This window comes from Scyliorhinus canicula, chromosome 8 (genome assembly GCF_902713615.1).
Source record: "Scyliorhinus canicula chromosome 8, sScyCan1.1, whole genome shotgun sequence".
Classification (NCBI taxonomy): Eukaryota; Metazoa; Chordata; class Chondrichthyes; order Carcharhiniformes; family Scyliorhinidae; genus Scyliorhinus; species Scyliorhinus canicula.
Window position 1 is genome coordinate 49,698,428 of NC_052153.1, and position 22,024 is coordinate 49,720,451.

The following is a 22,024-nucleotide window of genomic DNA, read 5'->3' on the forward strand; positions in this document are numbered from 1 at the left end:
ACCGATAATCTCTCAAACGGTTCCTCTTTATACATCATCTGGACACCTCAATCATCATCCTCTGCGAACAGGGTCGCAAAGGGGTTGCCGTGTCGGGAACCTCTTCTCCCGGATCCCATACCCTTGTATGGATCAGGCGCGATAAGGCTGCACTCGTGACCGTGGGTCTAGCTCGTCATTCCGGACGAGTCTACATGAGTTGTCTCGGTGCCAAATGGTGGTGTCCAAGTCGGTATAAACGTTTTTGGGGTCGTCATAGTTGGGCGGTGGGTCTGGGTGTGGGTTTGGTGTTTTAATGTAGGTGATCTCCAAGGGATCACTGGAGTCGGGGTCGTAGTCGCTGTGTGTGTGGTCTGTGGTTTCAGGGCAGTAGCGAGGCGTGCTGTGGCTGTCATCAGAGTCACTGTCGCTGTCTCTGCTGTGGCAGCTTGTGGGCGTGTCGGGGTGGGGTCTAAAGTCAATGGGCGGAGTCGAGGTCGAATCCGTGGAGGTGCGGTCTGTGAGGGGGAGGGTGGAAATGCGTCTCTTGTGGGCGGGGCGTGGTGTGCTGCGTCAAGCATGACGTGATGTGTGTGGTTGGACTGTGTTCCATATGCCTTTAACTGGTTGATATGGAACCACGCAGTCTTTCTATTGGGGTATTTGATTTTGTAGATCGAGGGGCTGACTTTCTCCGCAATGGAATACGGACCTGAATACTTTGGGGACAGAAATGTGCTGGGATTGTAGACAGGCAGCATCACCTGCTGTCTGACCTGAAACTCAGTTGCATGTACTGTCCGGTCAAAACAAGCCTTGCTCTGTTTCTTTTTCGTTCTCAATTTAACGGCAGCTGCTAACTGAGCTGATCTTACGTTTTCTACTAATTGTTTGACCGCTGTCTCGTGTGTGAGGGCCGTCACTTCGGGGCTGGTTAAGTCAAGTCCTAAAAGGAATTCAGAACCTTTCATGGGGCTTCCGGTCATGAGTGCGTGTGGGGTGAAACCTGTTGAAGCGAGTCCGATTCATGCGCTCCACGATACCACTCGACTGAGGGTGGTACGCGATGTGGAATTTTTGTGAAATGCCAAATATGGTTAGGACGTTCTTCATGACCCGTCCTGTGAAATTAGATCCTTGGTCCGACTCAATACTTCTGGGGAGTCCCCATCTAGTAAAGATGTGGGGCGCGATTCTCCCAAAACGGGAGAAATCGTAAGGCTGGCGTCAAACCCGGGCGGGTTTGACGCCAGCGCGCCCCTTCCCGACCGGGAACCGATTCTGGTCCCCGGTCGGGGCTAGCAGCCCGACGCCGTAAGCTCCGGCATCACGGGCTTAACGAATTTCGTTAAGCCCGCTTGCCGGAGTTAGCGCCGGCTGACGCGTCATATGACGTCAGCCGCGCATGCGCGGATTGGAAGACTCCAACCCGCGCATGCGCGGATGACGTCATCGCGTATTTGCGCGAAACCCGCGCATGCGCGGGCCGGGATGCCCCTCAGCCGCCCCGCGAATGGATACTGCGGGGCGGCGGAAGGAGAAATAGTGCACGGGCATCGGGCCCGCTGCCCGCGATCGGTGCCCACCGATCGCGGGCCCATGGCACCCTTGGCACCGCCGTGGTACTGCCGTGCCAATCGGTGCCATGGTTATAAAAAGCGAGTTGTTCCCACCGTTTTTACGAACGGCCAGACCAGGTGTGTTTGCCGTTCGTAAAAACAGCGTAAAGGGCTGGGACTTCGGCCCATCTATCAGCTGTGAATCGCTGCCGGCCGTAAAAAAACAGCGGCAGCGATTCGTGTCGGGAGTTGAGCGGGGGGGGGAGAATAGCGGGAGGGCGGGAAAAATGTCGGGAAGGCCCTCCCGCTATTCTCCGACCCGTCGTGGGGGGCGGAGAATCGCGCCCTCAGTGTGTCAGGATCTTTGCTGTCGTTTTAGCTGTATTACTTCGAGACGGGAATGCCTCTACATATTTTGTGAATGTATCAATTACTACCAAAATGTATTTATAGCCATTCCTGCATGGGGGCAATGGACCTATAAAATCGATCTGGAGGTTAGTCCAGGGGCCATTAACGGAGCGAGTGTGGCTAAGCTGTGCCTTCTTTGAATACCTCTCCGGGTTATTCTGTGCACAAATTGGACAATTTGCAATGTAATGCGTTACATCTTCTTTTAAATTTGGCCACCAACAGAGCTGTCTCAGGTGGGCTGTGGTGGGGTCTATACCTTGGTGTCCATGACTGTCATGGAATAAGCAAATCATTTGATTCCTGTCCTCAGGAACCACATAAAGGTTATCTTTAAGAACCACACCATCATGCGTGGTCAGGGCGTGTTTAAACTTGTCGTACGGGGCCGCAAACTTTCCTTTCAAAATCTCCCTGAGATTGTTGTCCTGTTTTTGGGCCTGTACTAAATCCTCAATGTTGGTCTGTGAGACCTGAACTGAATTCACAGGGGCGCTAGCGGGGGGTGTCCAAAAATGTCCGTGCCTGGAACCTGCTTTTGCCAGTGCGTCGGCTTTCACATTTCCGGGGGGGGGATGACCGATGATGACTCCTAACTTTAATGATTCCAAAAATCCTATCCTTTGCTTTCTCTAGGATGTGGCGGAGCTATGGGGCTGATGGAAGGGGCTTCCCATCTGCGGAAACAAGACCTCTTGTCTTCCACAGGGGTAGAAAATCTGTCAAACTGTTGCAGACGTAAAGGCTATCGGAATAGATGTCTGCCGGGCTGGGGAAGGAATCTGGGTGCTCTACAATGTACGCTATGGCCGTGAGCTCTGCTGCCTGCGCGCCTAAGTGTCCTGGTAATTTTAAAGTTATCTCCTCTAGTGCGTGTCCCTGCGTGTCCTCTACATAGATACCGCATCCTGTAATGCGTTCACCATTTAAAACAGTGGATGAACCATCCACATAAATCCTCAGGGGTGCACACGTGTCTGTGTGCGGGAGGCTTTGGGTTGAATTTCCTATCTTCCTGGGGGGCGTCTTTGCAATGAAAGGTCCTGTATTGTGAAGTGGGGATATGATCTCATATTCATGGGGTTTTCCTGGGTATTGGAGGTTATCTGCTAAAAAGGTGTGTGTCTTTGTCCGTTTCACAGTGATGTCCCGTCCTTGCAATAGAAGGGTCCATCTAGCTGCTCTGATTTGACTAACTGAACCGTCCTTCAGTCGTCCGTCTAATGGAAGCTGTGTGGGGGTGTGTTCAGTCAGAATCGTTATGGGGTTGAGTCCGGTAATGTACGTAAAGTACTGTACTGCCCAGAATACTGCGAGTAGGTGCCTCTCGCAGGCTGAAAATCTTTGCTCTACTGGGTCTAAAAGTCTGGAGGCATAAACCACTGGTCGTAGCTGCTCGTGCCGTTCCTGAAGGAGCACGGCCAAGAGGGTCAGATCTGTGCTTGCTGCCTCAATTGCATAGGGGGAAAGCGGGTCTGGAACTTGGAGTGCGGGGGCTGCTGTAAGGGCTCTTTTTAAATCGTCCACAGCATCTGTATGCTGCGGAAGCCATTCCCAAGGGGCTTCTTTCTTAAGGAGGTCTGAAAGGTGGGGCCGCCTTTGTCGTAAAACCGTCAGTAAGGTTCCGACAGTACCCAACCAGTCCTAAAAATGACCGGAGGGCTGAAACATTCTGGGGAAGGAGCAATTTGCCGATCGAGTCAATTCTTTTGTACTCGATCTCGTGTTTGCTGTGTGTGATGATTGTACCCAAATACATCACTTTACTCTCCAATATTTGGGACTTTCTGGGGTTCACTTTACATCCAATTGTTTGTAGAAGTTGTAGGAGTTCAGACAGAAGCGTGATGTGCTCTGCCTTGGTGTCTGTCTGCAGTAATAGGTCGTCCACATACTGTACCAGACACTCGGGGCAGGAAAATTTTGATAAGCCATTTGCCAGCTGTCGTTGGAAAATGGAGGGGGAATTGTGGAATCCTTGTGGAAGGCATGTCCACGTGTACTGCTGACCTTTAAAAGTGAATATGAATTTGTACTGGCACACCTTCTCCAATGGGATAGACCAGAAGCCATTGCTAATGTCCAAACTGTAAAGAATCGTGAATTGAGTCCCTGCCTGAGCATGGTCTCGGGACTTGTTCCTACCGTGGGGGCTACTGCGGGGGTGACTTTATTGAGTTCCCGATAATCGATGGTCAGTCGCCATGATCCATCGGGCTTCCTCACTGGCCAAATCGGTGCATTATTAGTTGAGGCTACTGATCGGAGTACGCCCTGCTCTAATAAGCTCTCTATTACTTTCACGATTTCTCCCTCTGCTTCCTGGGGAAATCTGTATTGTCGTGGTCTAGGATCAGGTCCTATAATTTGAACCGATCCAGTCATTCTGCCGCAGTCATGCCTGTGACTGGCAAATGCTGACCTGTTGTCTTTTAAAACTGCCTTAACCTGTTTGTCCGTGCTGAGCGTGGTCGGATCAAAGCAATACTCTCCTACTGCGCTAATCCTGTTTTCATACTCACCTACTGTGAGCATTGCGGGGACTCTTTCTGACCTTGCCATTCGCCAGACACACTGATTGACTGGGTCGAATGACAGGCTGTGTGTATTCACGAAATCTATGCCTAGTATGTGTTCTGCTGTGTGGGGCAAATCTACTAAAACAATGGGGTGTCTGGTGGTAATGGTCCCTAGCTGAATGGGTACAGCGGCTGTAATGTGTCCCTGCTGTGAGTGGCCTGTAAAGCCGCTGAGTGTGAGTGTGGCTATAGTGGGCCACGTGTCCTTTTGGTACATAGTGGAGGAATTTATGGTCGTGCGGGACCCTCCTGTGTCCCAGAGTAATTCTATGGGCTGTCCCCGGATCTTTGCTGTGACTACCGGTCGTCCGGACCTGTCCCAAAGGGTGTCACAGACCCAAGTGGAGGAGCCCAAACACCGTCAGTCGGTGCCGTTCATATCACCTTGAACCGTGCTGACGCTATGTATAGGCTTGGACCTATTGCGGTTCAGAGTGCCTGTCTGTGGGCCTCTCTGCGATTTCTGTGGGGCATTGCACTCCCGTGCAAAGTGTCCCAGTTGTCCACAGTTATAGCATTCCTGCGACTTCTGTGGGGTGCTGTTCTGTCCCTCATTTACCCATGCGGGGTTTTGGTGTGCTCTTACTGTCTGAATGTCTACATCAGCTTGAGCCTCCTCGGGCTTTTTAAATGTTGCTTTGCCATGAACAGATTGCTCCCAAGCCCGGGACAATCTCTTAAATACCCACTTTTCATTATGGGCCTCTTCTGTGGGGCCATAGTTAGAGCAGGCTTTCTGTCCTGCCTCTGTGGCATGGGAGATAAGGGTGGGGTCCATTTGGCCATGTTATCTGGGGCCAAATGAGCGCATTCTAAGTCTCCAAAAACTGCAGTAAAGTGGATCCACAGCTGTCCTGCGAACGCTGTGGGGTGCTCGGTCTTTTTCTGCCTACATCGGTTCAGGCCTTCAACTATATTATATAGCCTCCTCTATTATACCTGATTGCATCCAGTATCGCTGTATGCATTTGCTCTAGGGTTCCTCCTCCCAACGTTATGTGGGTCGGGAAGGGCTGCTACCACGGACGTGTCTAAACACAAACCCGTGAGCTTAATATGCTCTCTTTCGTCCAGGCCGTACATGGTCGCCTGCTGTTTTACCTTCGCAAAGAAATGGTGGGGGTCTGAAGTAGGGAGGAACGGTGTGACTTTCTCGCACGCGTCCCGTAATTGGGTCACGGTTAAGAGGGTGGTATAAGTGATCTCGGGTGCACCGTCTACGGTTGCTTTCCTTTGAGTGGTGACTAGGTTAATTGGTGCTGGTGCTATCTGTTCTGTGGGGGGTTGGGACGCTTTCCTCTTCTGCTGCGTTTCTAGCGCACATGTTCCCTGAACATATCGCTGTGCTGTCTCCTGCAATTCCTCCCAATCGGGGCCTTCTTCCTCATCTAGTTGCTTCCCAAAAGTATCTTGGAAGCCATTCTGCACTGAAAGGAGAGATTGCAGTTCCGCAATCTGCTTTCTACACTTTGCATGGTCTACTGAGCTTTGTCTTTGCTCAGTGGTGGCAGAATGGAGTGCTCGTAAAGCTGCCTTCAGGTCGCTGCATTGCTTTTGCAAAGCCTCTACCTGCTTCTTGGTTTCCTCTCTTATCAAGACTGCGCGCTGCATATCCTGATAGGCCTTTTCATATTGTGTTTGGGAGCTGCTTAAGTGCGCCAGACAAGACCGGTGTGCCTTCTTGGCATCATCCACCTCTACATCTTTTGCTGCAAGCCTCCTTCTTAACTCCATATTCTCTCTTTCTATGTCACTGACATCCACTTTACTCCTTCTGTTTCTCTCCTCTAAATCTGCACGGAGCGTCCTGACGACGTCCTCTGTGCCTTGCAATTGTGCCAAGCAGGACACGATTGCCATCGGCATACGTGCTTTTCCTAGAATCCTTTTGTGAATTGCACTCGGGTCCTCCCACCAAGTATGTCCTATACTCCCGGGGCCTGTTTCCTCATTCGAACAGAATTCGCTCCAAAGGGGCCATCCCTTCCCTTTGAGGTACTTTCTGATCTCTTGTTCCCAAACGGGACACGTTCCTACTCTGCTGCTGGTCGCTGCGACCACGAATTCCTGGGGGTGCATGAAGCGTTCCATTGCCTGCATGGCCATCTCTCCTATCTTAATGCTCTCTCTCAAATTTAGAACAAGGGGATGCTAAGGCGGTGTTATAAATATGGGTACGGCTTTAGCTAATTTCCGAAGTATAAACTCCCGACAGTTTTTTTCGCAACAAATCTCTCGGTTTTACCATATAACCCTGTTAGTTACGCATGCAAAAACATACTTCCGAATTACGAGGATTGATGTGAACTACTTGAACACTTGTGGTTTTTCCTTTTCCCAATTGGATTTCTGATTCAAATTGCTGGGTTCTCTCGGAGTGGGGGGCCACTTCTAGTCGAGTCCCGGAGGAGTCGCCACTAAATGTTGCTCGTTCTGGTGAGTGCGCTAAACACTCAATTGGCTCTGTTTTATTCCTTAGCTCTAGAGTCGCCAGGTATCCTTATGATACCGCCATGAGGTTCAAGTTCAGATCAATGACTCAATACATCAGTTAGTAAGGTTCAATCAAACACGTTTATTATTTACACAGTAAATCGATACTTATGCAACTAATACTAGCGGACTAAACTATTCCTACCACTATAAGCCAATACTTATCTTCGATAAGGGAACCCACTGGATCAGGGAACAATGGCCTCTTGTTCTGTCCTGAGACTGCAGGCTTCCCAGTTGGTACGGGCTAAGGGGTCAGGAGTGTCTATTCTCGTGGCGAGCGTTGGTTGGACACTTACTTGTCGGTGTAGCTGTTGACCAGGCCTCTCCTTCTCACGTTCAAGTTCTTAGAGAGCTGCTGCAAAGGTGTTCTACTGGGAGGGCCGGCTAAGAGAGCGAATTATACTTGGGACCTGACTTTTATAGGTCACAGGGGCTTCGCGCCCATCTGGGTGGACTCTATACCTGCTTGCAATCGATTGGACCTCATACCAATCAATTGGTTTGAATTCCCCAATACTGGGGCTGTTTACCGATCGCTGGGCGGTTCTTGGGGCTGTTTGTAACTTATTGTTTCAGACTCCCGTTGGCACCGGGAAGTCTGACCTGCCATAGAATGCCCCAATTGTAGCTAATCGTTGTATCCATTGTTCCCAGGGATCGCTTCATTAATATGCAAACTGCTGGTTTCGGTGCTGTCTGCTTTCTTTGCAGCCAGAATATACATGAACTTCTGCAAACTGCTTGTCTCTTTATAATTGTCCAGTTTTCCCTGCAACCTTTGTAAATCGCCATTTTGGGTCGGGAAGTGGCCAACTTCGGTGGCTACAATTGCTTTTGCAGAGAGCCAGCATGGACACAACTAGTTGAATGGCCACCTCTGCTGTAACCTTTCAATGATTCTATGCAAACGTGGTGGTCCTCAACTAGATGATGCAGAATATGGAGGAACTTTGCATCCTTCCCAGAGGCTCCATGACCATGGTCAAAATATTAAACGGCACATTATGTGGAGGACATAAAACTGTTAAGATTCATGATTGATCATAGATCATTGAATTTACAGTGCAGAAGGAGGCCATTCGGCCCATCGAGTCTGCACCGGCTCTTGGAAAGAGCACCCTACCCAAGGTCAACACCTCCACCCTATCCCCACAACCCAGTAACTCCACCCAACACTTAAGGGAAATCTTTGGACACTAAGGACAATTTATCATGGCCAATCCACCTAACCTGCACATCTTTGGACTGTGGGAGGAAACCCGAGCACCCGGAGGAAACCCACGCAGACACGGGGAGGATGTGCAGACTCCACACAGACAGTGACCCAAGCTGGAATCGAACCTGGCACCCTGGAGCTGTGAAGCAATTGTGCTATCCACAATGCTACCGTGCTGTCCTGAAGGTAGACTAAAGGAATAAAAATGGATTTAAATAATTTACGCTTTGGTTTTTGGAGCAGGAGAAAGCATAGTGGTAATGATGTAAAAAACATATTTGGTTTGAAAATGGGTTGTGAGCAGATAACAAAATAAAAAGAGCCGTTTAATTATGCTTCATAAATTGAGAAAGTACTTCGCTGAATGAAGCATGTAAAATTAATGGGAAAGACAGGCTTTCAAAACAACTTTATAGAGAGCATCAAGCCAAAGCAAAGTTGATAATTTACATAACATTATCGGGAGTAATTAGACATGGAAAAAATCAACCAGAACTTTCAACATTATTCTGCATTGATTATGACAGTCCAGAGAACGTGGATGGAGACAAAGTCATAAAGGTGGAAAACAATCTAATGTACAGTAATGATTGCTGATATAAATAATATTACAAGAGCCTCCTGACGGAAATGCTACTGTCTCAAAGATAAAGGACTTGCCAAATTAGATCTTGGGATGCTCAATATGAAAATTGAGCAAGGAGATTAAATTGCTTACTAGGGCAGTCTATAAACATCAAGAGGTTAAATGCAGGGGCGCGTAAATAACAGGAGGATTGGGTTTGCTGAACTACAACCCAGCCAGCAGCAATAGAGAACAGTGGAATCCCTGTGCAATCTTAGCATTAGAATGATTTACATGTAGCTTTATATAAGTATTATGTATCTGTGTTGAGTATGGTGAAGCATGATTTGGGTCGAGAAAGAGTACAGGGGGATTGTGGTACAGTTGAACAATTTAGCATTGGGGTGAAGGGGTAGGAGATATTAGTGAATTTAGCGGGGTTAAAAGTCGATGAATGCCTAGGGTTTTAAAAGTGGATAAATGCCCAGACGAGATGTATCCCAGGCTGCTGTGGAGAGCAGAGGAGATGCTCTGACATTAATTTTCAAATCCTCTGGCCACAGGAGAAGTACCAGTGGATTGGTGGACCGCAAATGTGATACCATTATTCAAGAAGGGACGTGGGGATAAACTAGGTAATTACAGCTGAGTGAACTGAATATCAGTGGTAGGGAAATTATTGGAAAAGTTCTGAGGGACAGAATTAATCTCCACTTGGAGAGGCAAGACTAATCAAGGATAGCACAAATTTGTCAGGGGCGATCATGTCCAAAAGCAAATTACTGCGGATGCTAATATCTGAAACCAAAAAGAGAGAATGCTGGAAAATCTCAGCAGGTCTGGCAGCATCTGTAAGGAGAGAAAGGAGCGAACATTTTGAGTCCAGATGACCCTTTGTCAAAGATAAAATTGGATCCCATTGCTTGCCATTTTAACACAAAATCCTGCTCCCATGCCCACATGTCTGTTCTTGGCTTGTTGCAATGTTCCAGTGAAGCTCAATGCAAAGTGGAAGAACAGCATCTCCTCTTCCAGTTGGGCATGCTACAACCTTCCAGCCTCAACATCGCATTCAACAACTTCACATGAATAGCTCTACCACACCTCGGACCCTTTGTTGTCATTCCATTTCATTTTAATTGTCTTTTACCTTTTATTTATTTCTTTATATATATATTCCCCCCCTTTCTTTACTTCTTTTCCCCTTTTCTTTCCCCCTTTTCTCATTTTACCTCTCTCCCACCCATGTTTCTGCCACAGCTTACCCTCCGATCTTGGTTTCTCTGCTGTTTGGCCTTTCACACCTTGAACTTGTGTCCCCTCCTAACGGACCCTTCAACTAAGGGGAATAGTGCTCCGTATCTACCCTGTCTATGTCCCTCATAACCCTGTACACCTCAATCAGGTCACCCCTTAGTCTTCTCTGCTCCAGTGTGTAAAAAGAAAAATCAAGCCTATCCAACTTCTCTTCATAATTCACATGTTCCATCCCAGACAACATCCTGGTGAATCGCCTCTACGCCCGCCCAGTACAATCATAGACTTCCTATCATGTGATGACCAGAGTTGCACACACTACTCCAGCTGTGGCCTCACCAAAGTTCTATACAACTCCACCATACATAGATACATAGAAAATAGGAGCAGGAGGAGGCCTTTTGGCCCTCCGAGCCTACTCCGCCATTTATCACGATCATGGCTGATCATCCAACTAAATAGCCTAATTCTGCTTTCTCCCCATAGTCTTGGATCCCATTCTCCCCAAGAGCTATATCTAGCCGCCTCTTGAATATATTCAATGTTTTAGCATCAACTACTTCCTGTGGTAATGAATTCCACAGGCTCACCACTCTTTGGGTGAAGAAGTGTCTCCTCATCTCTGTCCGAAATGGTTTATCCTGAAACCTCAGACTGTGACCCCTGCTTCTGGTCACACCCATCATTGGGAACATCTTCCCTGCATCTACCCTGTCTAGTCCTGTTTGAATTTTATAACTCTCTATGAGATCCCCCCTCAATCTCTCCTCATATGACAGTCCCTCCATCCCTGGAATCAGTCTGGTAAACCTTCGCTGCACTCCCTCGAGAGCAAGAACATCCTCAGAGAAGGAGACCAAAACTGCACACATAGTCCAGGTGTGGCCTCACCAAGACCCTGTTGCAGCAACACATCTCTGCTTAGGTACTACCTCTCACAATGAAGGCCAACATACCATTAGCCTTCTTTACCGCCTACTGCACCTGCATGCTTACCTTCAGCGACTGGTGAAACAAAGACACCCAGTTCCCGCTGCACACTCCCCTCTCCCAATTTACAACCATTCAGTTAGTAATCTGCCTTCCTGTTTTTACTTCCAAATGAATAACTTCACACTTCTCCAAATTATATTGCATGACCTCCCTACTTTTGTAATCTATGCCTCGATTGATTTAAGGCAAGTGTCCTATATGCCTTTTTCACCACCTAAAAATTTGTCTCTAAAACTTTCATTAATTCACTGAAATAATAATGATCTTTATTATTGTCACAAGTAGGCTTACATTAACACTGCAAAGAAGTTACTGTGAAAATCCCCTAGTTGCCACATTCCGGCGCCTGTTCGGGTACATAGAGGGAGGATTCAGAATGTCCATTTCACCTAACAAGCACGTCTTTCGGGACTTGTGGGAGGAAACCGGAGCACCCGGACGAAACCCACGCAGACACTGGGAGAATGTGCAGACTCTGCACAGACGGTGACCAGGGCCGGCTCACGGTACCGGCAACTCGGGCAGTCGCCCGGGGCGCCATGTGCTAGGGGGCGCCATCAACGAGTGCGTGACCGGCGTCAGAGACCTGCCGACAGAGAGACCGGCCCGCCGATCGGTGAGTCCCGATCATATACCAGGTCACTCCGGCCCCCCCCCGACCCGACCCGACCCCCCCCCCGCCCCCGACCCGACCCCCCCCCCGCCCCCGACCCGACCCCCCCGCCCCCGACCCGACCCCCCCCCGCCCCCGACCCGACCCCCCCCCCCCCGACCCGACCCCCCCCGACCCGACCCGACCCCCCGACCCGACCCCCCCCGACGGGCGCCGAAGTTCAGCTTGCCCGGGGCGCCAGCAACCCTAGGGCCGGCGCTGACGATGACCCAAGCGGGAATCGAACGTGGAACCCTGGTGCTGTGATGCAACAGTGCAAACCACTGTGCGACCGTGCCGCCCACTGGCCAACTGAGGTGAGAAATATTGCAACCTTTAGGCCTTCCGGCGTCTGATTAGCCATTTAAAAACAATTGGAATCTTTCTTCATATGAATTGCATGTTTCATAATCCTCATTAAATACGTCAATGGCGCCTGTTCTCAACATTCTTTTGGATCCTGGCTCCAAGGGTCTATGCTTCCTCTCCTGTGTTGGAACGTATGGCGCAAACAATCCCTTGAACAAGCAACTAGGAAATCTTTCCCTTTTATGCCTGAGTATATTGACTTTTCTACCAAATAGTAGCCAGTACAGAGTGGGCAGACTCGAAATCCCCGCAGCCCGTGTCGCTTCATCACGTGCATGGTCCCTGCAGCCCAGACCCCACGCGCTTCAACACCAGCAAATCTTCCCCGACTCTTGGTGTTACTCACAGTTGCTGCCGAAAACCTTTGTTGAACCTCTGCATTGGTGGCAGTGCTTCACTTGACATCTGTGCGTCCGGTACTGAGAATCTTTAGTTGTTCCTGATTCTGTCACACAATTTGTCACCGAAATCATCTTCCCAGTGGATTTTATTTATTTTTTTGCCTCAAAAATCATCGGTAGTTTTCTATCCTGGTATATTTCTTTTATTGCCACAAAGAGAAAATGTAAGGAGGTGCCCACATTCTTGTAAAAACACAATGAGAGATTTTATACATTCAAGATGGTGAGCTGCTCCAAGCCCACGCAAACACTCTTCTGACATCACTACATGTCACGTGATGCAGAACCAGCCAGAATGTATTTCCAGATATAAAGCACCAGATCAAACTCATTTTTGGAATGAGTCTGGCATCTGCTCCAGTGAAAATGCTCCTTCCCTGAAGGAGGTGAAAGTTAGCTATAAATAGTGCTGCATAGCTGGGACTTGTGTTTGCCTTTTATGATTTTGTGACCCTTGCGCGGGCACGCAGTGACTCAACAGCATGCTTCTTGCTTGCCACACGTTGCAATCATTTAAATAAGCAGACAGCACAAAATGTGTGAGCTGCCTGCATCAGTCGCAAAGGTGCAATTTAATCGCCGATTCCAACCTTTGTGCCCGTTTTGGTTCTGGTCGAAGTTTGTGATCGATAAATAAATATTAATTAGTTCTAAAAAATCTGTTTCCAAGGTTGGGATTGTGTAGTAGGGAGAATCTAGAACTAGGGGGTACTATTCACTAACAAGAGGGTGCCCATTTAAGACAGATGAGGAGAAATATTTTCTCTTGAGGGCAGTGAGTCTTTGAAACTCCTTCAAAAGACGGTGAAGTAGAGTCTTTGAATATTGTAAAGACAGAGCTGGATAGCTGATTTTATTGGATAGCGGAGAAGGCTCCAGGGCCAAGTGGATTACTGCTCCTAATTTGACTGCTGCTCCTAATTTGTATGTTCGTGTATGTTTAATGTAATGAAGAAATTCTAAATGCTGTAGCATTGTTGGATTTAAGGCTTTAACTCAATAATGAAAATGGCAGAAAAGTAATTGTTTGGGCGCAAATCATTTTGATTCTAATTGCCTTGATTTAATTAAACAAATGCCAGTATGCAACAATTCAATGGGTAAGTATTTTAATAAGAAAAATACTTTCATTTATATAGTGCCTTTTATGATCTCACGAGATCTCAAACTATTTGCTTTTGAAGTATAGTCACTCTTGGAGGAAACGCAGCAGCCAATGTACAGATATCCATGATTAAATCATCTGTTTAAAAGATTATGGCCCGATCTACTGGCCGTATTGTGGCCGGTAGATACCGGGAGATACGTCTTCCGGGATCTACCCAGCTTGTCACGCCTTGCAAAATCTAACTTGATCTCACAAGACGCCACGATCTGAACCCCGCCCATTGTGAGCGGGATCATTATTTTGCAAATCTGCACATGAGAATGAGGCAGCCAGCCTCACTCTAATATGCCCTCCCCTGATCTACCCGAGTCATTGGGATCTAACCCCTTCACTTTGGAGACTTCGAGCGAGTACCATTCAGTGCTGGTCCCCACAAGCGAGGACCAGGCAGAGGCCCCCAGATAGTTGCCCTCTGGCACTGCTAATGAATTTTGTGTTCAAATTTGTCAGGTGTAATTTGAAACTTCCTGACTGATAAGCATGATTGCTTAACAACTGAATCATGGCTGATACTAATGATTAAAGTTCAAGTCCAAATGTCAGTGCTTGTACGGTACCTCCTTGCTGTTGGTATTAATGTCAGGCATAGCCTGACCATATAAATAAGCAGTTTGCTGATCGAGCACAAACAGGAGCAAGTTCTTTAGTGAATTGCATCAGTCGGAATTTCTGTGTCCTTCAGAAATGGCATTTTACAGACAAAGAAATGTTTGTGATCCCCAAGCGTAAATGGTTTCCTTGACTAAAAGGACTTTAACTGTCTGAGCAGGACCTCCAGTGACGAGATGTGCTGAGCGGATGTACATCAGGTGGCTCTCCTCCAGACAATAGGAAATAGGAGCAGAATTAGGCCACTCAGCCCATCGAGTCTGCTCCACCATTCAATCATTGCTGATATTTTTCTCATCCTCATCCTCCTGCCTTCTCCCACATAACCCCTCAAGAACCTATCCATCTCTATTTTAAAGACACTCGGTGATTTGGCCTCCACAGCCTTCTGCGGCAAAGAGTTCCACAGATTCACCACCCTTGGGCTGAAGAAATTCCTCCTCATCTCTGTTTTAAAGGATCGTCCCTTTAGTCTGAGATTGTGTCCTCTACTTCTAGTCTTTCCTGCAAGTGGAAACATCCTCTCGCTGACCCATTTCGCTGCTCAAATGTAGATGCACAGGTCCTGGCCAAGAGACTGGAGAACTGCATACTAGACGTGGTCGCAGAGGCCAGATGGGCTTTGTCAAGGGTAGACGGCGAACTGTGAACATCAGGCAGCTGCTAAATGTAATAATGAGAGAACACCAGAGGTGATCTTCTCCCTGGGCGCAGAAAAGGCCTTCTTCGACAGAGTCGAGTGGAAGTACCTCTTGGGTACTGAAGCGGTTTGGGCTAGGGACGCGCTTCACCTCCATGGGTGAAACTCCTGCACAACCCCCCCAAGGTGAGCATTTGGACCAATGCCACCAGTTCTGAATACTTCCAGTTGCACAGAGGCACAAGGCAGGGATGCCTGCTGTCCTCACTCCTGTTTTCCTTGACAATCAACCCTGGCGATCGCTCTGCGAGACACAAAAAGCTGGAAGGGCATCCAAAAAGGGGGGAAGAGTGCACAAAATGTCATTCTATGCAGTTGACCTGCTCCTTTACGTCTCGGACTCACAGAATGGCCTGAAAGCAATAATGCAGCTACTGGAAGGGTTCGGAGCCTTCTCGGGCTACAAACTCAACCTGGACAAGAGCGAGGCATTCCTGGTGAACCCAAACGGGAGAGGGACAGAGCTGGAGGGACGACCGTTAAATTAGCCCAAAACAAATGGCGATCCAGGTAGCCCATGACTGGCCGAGTAAGTAAAAAAAGGACCTACAGAGATGGGATGCACTCCCGCTTTCCCTGGGCGGGAGGGTGCAGATGATCCAAGATGAATGTAATGCCGAGATTCCTCTTTCAGTTTAGACCCATACCAATCTTCATCCCCAAGGCCTTTTTCCACAAGGTCGATAAAATGATCATGGTGTTTGTGTGGGTGGGCCCAAGGATTCCTAAGTCGACACTGCAAAGGAAAATATGGGCGGTCTGGCCCTACCGAGTCTACAATACTACCACTGGGCAGCCACAGCCGAGAGGGTGAGGGGATGGATACGAGAACCCAACATGAAATAGGGTGAGGCTGGAGGAATCCTCCTGCAAGGGAATGACCCTCCGGGCACTTGCCACGGCAGCACTCCCCCCACCTGCCCAGTGGTGGTAGCCACCCTGAAGACATGGAACCAAATGAGGCAGCATTTCATTTGAACAAAGATGGCCGCCCATCTGCGGCAACCACAAATTCCCACCAGCCATGCTCGATGGCACCTTTCCTTAAACAAAAAATATAAGAGACTGGACCGGGGACGCTAGCAGTCGGGGACTTTTACATAGGAGACAGACTCGCGACCCTGTGCAAACTGACGGAAGACCTGGAACTACCAACAGGACAGGAACTCGGGAATCTTCAAATTAACACTTTTTCCGCAAGGAGATGGCAAGGTACCCCAGGGCCCCGTGAGACACACTACTAGAGGAACTAATAATCATGGACAATAAGGAGGGAGAGAACTGTGGGAACATGTACGGAGGTTACTTGATATGGCAGCGCAGCCACTGGACGAAGCCAGGCGAAAGTGGGAAGACGAACCGGGGACGGAAGTGGATTCGGGGCTTTTGCTTCCTGAATCACACGCCAGAGAATCCTGCTTGGCTGGTGATCAGCAGCACCATCCACAGCTGCAGACTGGCTGGGAGACCTGTCTGAATTTCTCCACCTGACAAAAAGATCAAATACACCATCCAAGGGACGGACGAGGGCTTTCACGAAGTGTGGGGGCCATTCATCAGCTCTTCCAAGACCTATTCGAGACCAGTAGCAACTAGGGAGAGGAAGGGGAAGGAGGGAAACAAATGAGGACACACACAGGGGCAAGGAGAGAGGAGGGAGCCCATGGGAATCACAGAAGGAAGCGAGGTGGAGAAAGGGAGGAGGGAAGGGCCACACAGCCCCCACCGACCCCACAAAGACATCAACTAAAACCGTGACAGATGGGGGCAAAACACAGTATGAGAAGGGCAGGGCAGAAACCAGCATCAAGAGGGAAAATTAAATGATCAGAGGGTGAGGCAGACTGGGGGACCATATGTAAAAAGCTCTGTAAATAATAAATGAATTACTATGTAAATACCAAGTACACTATAGGTTGAACTGTTACTCTGTAAACACAGGAAAAACTGGAAAATACCAATAAAAATATTTCAAAAAAAGTAAAATAAAATAACTGACCGGCAATTTGGTAAGGTATGTTACAGCTAGAATCAACATCTGGGCTTCAAGGAGTTGCAATTGATACATTTAGGAATTCAAAAATTAAAATTTGCCATGTTTGGCTTCTACAATATGCTGAGGTTCGTTGTAATCTTTGTGCCTGCTAACCTCCTTCATATAGAGACAGAAGCTAACAGAGGGTAATGGGACTTACAACTGAAGGATATTAAATCTTCTATTCAGCTTATTTGTCTGCACCTCCTTGAAAGGATCTGTATCTCATCTCTGAGCATAGGAACACGGGAAGAGAAGTCGGCCCCCCTGTACAGCTACTCAGTGAGATCACGGCTGATCTGTATTGTAACTCCAACTACCTGGCTCGACTCCAAATCATTTTATAGCTCCATCAAAAACCTATCGATTTCAAATCATTTGTTGTTTTTTGTGGGTGAGTTGCACATTTCCACCACCCTTTAAGAGAAGAAGTGTTTCTTAACTTCTCTCCTGGATGATCTGACTCTGATTTATGTCCCTTGTTCTAAATTCCCCACCACAAAAAGTGTTCATCTCAATCTTCTTTATCAATTCCTTTCAAAAGCCTCAAACAGTGCGGTACAGTGGTAAGTACTGCTGCCTCACAGCGCCATGGGCCCTAGTTCAATTCCAGCCTTGGTCACTGTGCGGAGTTTGCTCATTTTTCCCGTGTCTGCGTGGGTTTCCTCCGGGTGCTCCGGTTTCCTCCCACAGTCCAAAGATGTGCAGGTCAGGTGGAGTGGCTATGCTAAATTGGCCCTTAGTGTACAAAGATGTGCAGGTTAGTTTACAAGGTTATGGTGATAGGACAGGGTGGGTCCTAGGTAGGGTGCTCTTTCGGAGGGTCTATTAATCACCCCTTAATATTCTGTACCTCAGGGAATACAAGCCTAGTTTGTGTAATCTCTCCTCACAATCTGAAACTTGGAGCCCTTCCTTGTAGCATTCAGGTGAATGTGTGCAGCATTCCTTCCAAGGTCTATATATCATTTCTATCAGACTAAATGTTGCAAACTTTCACCTTAATGACATCCAGCCACTTTCTTTGAAATTACAGAACGTGTGCATTGCAACCATTCGTTTATTACTCAGTGTCTTTAGAAACTGATACATGAGAGGTAATTTTATAAGGCTTTGCCGTGGGCCTTTTCGATTTAAGCAGAGATCAGACAAAAGGCTCTAACACCATAGCATCAGGTTTGTAAACCCTGCTCGCTGTTCCAGAGTCACCATGCCAATAGCTGAGCCCTGACGAGTTTAATCTGTGGCTCATGCTTAACATTGTTGTAGGTTACTAAACAACACCATTGTTTTTATATCATTATCGTGTACACAGCTGTGTCTGAGTCTGAATTGAGCACAAGTTAAGGCCAACCTGGCCTTGCAATTAATTTAAATGTGAAATATGATATGCTTCATTCTGAAGCCAGTCTGTAAAAGTCAACGAGCTTATTGCTTCATGCACTTTATAGGTTTGTGTTTTAATGGATCAGAAAGGAGTTGTGTGCCGAGACTGCAGAGCGGCCACAAAGGCTCTTGATGTCCAGGCTCCATTTTGAGCTGTGAGCCTGAGCTTCCATAGCTTTTTATTAAAGCAGTAAAAAATATATACAAGGCCAAACGGTACAAACACTAATTTTGTGTTGGAGAAACAGGGTACCCTCCCCTCAGTACCAACGTACGGGATTGGGGGGGGGGGGGGGTGGAGGGGGTGGATACTCTGATTACTAAAACACATTTCTACAAAAAACAAATGGTACAAGCACTAAACTTTGCGCTGGAGAGACCAGATACCCTCGCCTCTGTACCAACAGAAGGGAAAGGAAGGGGGGTGGTGGGGGGAGAGAGAGGGCATTGGGGTGTTGGCGGAAGGGGGGGGGGCAATAGGGCACTGCCTGAACTATCTACGGAACCAGAAAAACAGAAGAACCTTCAATTATGATGTGCCAGATTCTGGGAGTCCCCCAGAGGGGGTGAGGGGCGACACCGTATCAGGCACGAGTGAGCCCCGCACCCTGCTACAGAGCGTCTCGTGCACCTTTCCTGACACTGGGCGGCTGACAGTCTTCGGACAGTCGACCTCCGGGCCCAAATCCTCCACCACACTGAGTGTGGCGGGCAACACGTGCCCAGCAACCAACCCAGGGATTGCCTTGATCCTGCCACCGGGATCATCGACAGGTGGGATCTCCTCTTGCTTTTGATCCTTAATATGAAAACACCTTTCATCTGTTTCGCTGATCCTGGCAACATGCAATCATTCTAATGAGTGTCAGCATTTAATAGCTGCTCAACAGTTTACATCGCTAGCTGCACACAATCACTTTGATCAAATAAAGCTATTTATTGGAGCACAGTTGTTAGCCACAAATATTTTCAACAAATTTTAACCCTCAAGTTTCAAATCAAATCGGATACTTCCTGGTTAAATAGCTAATTATTATTAAATTATTCATTTTAAATTAACCTTGACAGTACAATCATAATGCATTGAAATCTATCTACATTCTGATTGAAGACTCAATGAGGGACAAATCTTAATTTATTTTTTATTGGTTTTTTTTTATATAAATTTAGAATGCCCAATTCTTTTTTTCCCAATTAAGGGGCAATTTAGTGTGGCCAATCCACTTAATCTGCACATCTTTGGGTTGAATGAGGGAAAAATATAACTTGCATTTATATAGTCTCTTTTACAACCTCAGAACATCCTGAGGTGCTTCACAGCTGGTTAGGTGGCATGGTAGCAAAGTGGTTAGCACTATTACTTCACAGCGCCACAGTCCTGGGTTCGATTCCCACTTGGGTCACTGTCTGTGCGGAGTCTGCGCGTTCTCCCCGTGTCTACGTGGGTTTCCTCCGGGTGCTCCGGTTTCCTCCCACAAGTCCCGAAAGATGTGCTTGTTAGGTGAATTGCACATTCTGAATTCTCCCTCTGTGTACCCGAGCAGGTGCCGGAATGTGGCGACTAGGGGCTGTTCACAGTAACTTCATTGTAGCAATAATGTACTTGTGACAATAATAAAGATTATTATTATTGATTACTTTTATAAGTACAGTTGTTTTGTAGATCAATTCAGCAAACAATCTGCCACAGCAAGATCCCACAAACAGTAATGCGATCATCTGTTTCCTGATGATGCTGACTGAGAGATGAATATTGGACTAGATAGTGGGAGAATTCTTTCTTCAAATAGATCCATGGAATTTTTTATGCCCACCTGAGAGGGCCTCAGTTTAACATCTCACCTGAAAATGGCACATATGACAGCATTCCCTCAGTATAGCATTGTCTTATCACCTATCAAGCTATGTGAATGACTCTATGGGTGCCCAGGAGACAATTAATAATATTCCAGACAATGGTTGATTAAGAATAACTCATGGAATTGGCGATCTATGACGGACGTGGTTTAAAATTTGTTGGGAGATGGGAACAAGAGCATAGGAACAAAGTGTTTGATCTCTGATTGGAATGAAGTGTCAAGCATTGTCTCCCCATGGAGATCTCTTATGGGCTTCAGTTTTTCACCACATATAATTAATGTCCTGGATGAAGGAATGGACCATTGTCTATCAAAGTTTCCAGATTACACTAGGCAAGAGGACACTGTGGGCGCGATTCTCTAGCCTGGTTTTGCTTGAGTGAGAGTGCAACGAGGCCACTGAATAATGGGAGAGGCCAACAACATAAAATGCGCCGGGCGCCAAACCGTTGCGATGCAATCGGCCCACTCTCGTAGGCGAAATCGGGATGCCGTTGTAGCGTGGGCAAGAAACCAATTTCCACCACTTAAGCCCTATTACCATACAATTAACTGGAGCCACCCCATATCCAATGGCCTCCCGCGATCCAGCAGCCTCCTCAGCAAGTGGTTACGCAGGTGCCGATTAGTACTCCTTTGTAAAAACATGAACTTGGCTAATGTGCTGCTGAGGAGGTGAGCAGCCATCTTCCCTCACAGGCAGTGAGCCCGGGGCTGCTGGGCATTCTGCCCCTGTGCTCGGGGGAGGGGGGTAGGGGCAGTAACCTGGGGGTGCAGACCCGGTTGGGGGTGGGCCGGAATGGGAGTATCGGGGCTGGGGAGGTTGCAGCTGGTGGGGGTTAGACTGCGCGCGGGTCCTCCACGCCAAACCCTGGATCATGTGTTCCCATTCCTAGGACAACCCTAGTCCCTGTCTGATTGCCCAATGATTACCCAGAACTTCAACTGACCGCAGAGGCATCTGGCCATCAGCTGAAGGCTATTGCTAATAGGAAATTGGCAATCGTGGTTAAGAGAGCACTCCACGATCCCAAGTGGATCCCTGTGGGTGGGTCATATAACATGTGGGGTTCATTACCGAGCATCCCAATCACACCTTGATGCATGGATACTGTACTTGAACAATACGGGAGGCAACGCCACAGACGCAGCGTTCAACCTTTGATCATCCAGAAGATGAGCCCCAGCTCCGGGCACATGTCTGCAGCTGGGTGCGTGGGTAAGGCTTGTCGGGTGAGGGCACGAGGGGGGGAGGTGCCATGTCGGAGTGAAATGGGGCTGGTGGTCGGCCTGCACCACGGAACAAAGTGTCAGAGGCGTCCTACTGGTTGTGGTGAGGATTCCTCATAAAAGCGTACACTACTGCCCCACTCCTGATGATGCCACCCCACTATCCCCCCCCCCCCCCCCCCCCCCCCCCCGGCCAATGCACATTCCACTCCTTAACCCCCGCCTACCCCTGCTCCCCCGTGCCATCTCGGTGATCTTCGACATGCTTGGCCTCCCTTGCTCTACCGCTACATCTAGTCATATCCCCAGGATGCACATCATAGGTGGAGGCAGCCAGCTGCTTACCTCATCCCGTGACCTTTGATGTCATGGCGGGCATCCTCTGGGGACTCGGGGGCCAAGGGCCCCTGCGCACTTGACAGTGGCACATGCAAAACCATGCTATCCTGTTCAGGATGCTGGCCGGCGCAGAGTGCGAGACAGTGGTGGAACCTGGGTGAGCTGTGGCCACCGTCTCCAGTCCACAGGATGGGTCCGGGTTGCCACCCTGTCCCGTCCCC